The sequence below is a fragment of the Echinops telfairi genome, unplaced genomic scaffold (genome assembly GCF_000313985.2).
Source record: "Echinops telfairi isolate 266 unplaced genomic scaffold, ASM31398v2 ScPeMD7_3533;HRSCAF=4204_0, whole genome shotgun sequence".
NCBI lineage: Eukaryota > Metazoa > Chordata > Mammalia > Afrosoricida > Tenrecidae > Echinops > Echinops telfairi.
The window spans coordinates 54,585,874-54,587,066 of record NW_022107431.1 but is presented as its reverse complement, the minus strand read 5'-3'; the positions used below and the strand labels follow the sequence as shown (position 1 = coordinate 54,587,066).

General features: G+C 31.9%; 1 protein-coding gene across 1 annotated transcript in view; it reads right to left on the bottom strand.

The window, feature by feature from the left end:
• The window catches only part of PKIB (cAMP-dependent protein kinase inhibitor beta), a 56,471-nt gene extending 55,487 nt beyond the window's left edge, over positions 1–984 (bottom strand). The window contains exon 1 of the mRNA XM_004702040.4: positions 925–984. The gene's annotated coding sequence lies outside the window, so the exon portion shown is untranslated. The remainder of the gene's footprint in view (positions 1–924) is intronic.
• Positions 985–1,193: the final 209 nt, after the last annotated feature.

Genomic DNA, 1,193 nt, shown 5'->3' with positions numbered 1-1,193 from the left:
AAAGACTAGGATGATAAATTAATAAATTAGTATAACTTGATAACTTAAAATAAAGTGGAACACCATAGCTAAGAAACTAGAGCTGATGTGGGCACCCCCCAAAAACCAGGAACGGGTCTAAAAACCAAGACACCAAAAAAATTGTTGTTGGGCTATAGAATAAGCTTGAGTATAAGCACTATTTCCTTATCTTTATTTCACAGATACTTTGAAGGACTAAAGAATTTAGGTAACTTGCTTCAAGTCACAAGATTAATAAATTGATGCATTAAAACTGAAAGCTAATGCTATCAATCTAGAAACATCCTACTTTGCTACAGAAAGTATAATTAACAGCTTATTACATGTTTGAACTGAGCAATTTGTAAGATCATATCTGATAAAGCAAGCTATAAATATGTCTCAGTTCCTTCCCATTGGTTGGTTTTATTAGCTACTACACAAATGTTAATGTAATTACAATAACCATAGATTAGCCAAGATAAAGTGACTATTAACTACTAAGCAACGATGTTTCAGGGATACCCTGGAATCATAAAATGATCTCAGGCAGTCATCCTTTTTAGCCAACAGCTTTCAAACACAAATATTTACATTTGAGAAGCCCAAAATATGTTGCCCAAGATCTTAGCTAGTTAGAGGTTCAACCAACTCCAGACCTTGGGCTCTAGTTCAGTGATTGGTCTACATTCCATCAACCATAGGCTCTGCATTCTTTTTTTTCTTTTTTTTTTTTTTTTGACTCTGCATTCTTAAGTATGATGATTGCTAATTTGTAGAACTAGAACAGGACTTCATTAGACTATTATTCCCTTTCAAATTTCATATGACAACTCAGTTTGTATAATTACAGAAAGACCAGGACCACTTTCTTCCACAATATCAATAACAAATTTCCCAAACAAGGAGGAAAAGCATACTTACAAATCTCCTAATTAAGATCTGCTATTATTTGTAAGACAGGTTTGGAAAGAAATCCTGATATACTTTCTTTCTGAAAATTAGAAGAAAAAAATCTATAAAAATTCTGAAAACTAACAATCTTGTTAAGTAACACATTTTATAATTATTTTTACTCTTCACTTAAATTGAGTTAGAATGATAGCCACCAGAGCTGATCTGACTTTCTTGAGAAAACTAGACCTTCCAATACAACGATAAAATTTTCTGTTTTATTGGAATTGATTTTAAGC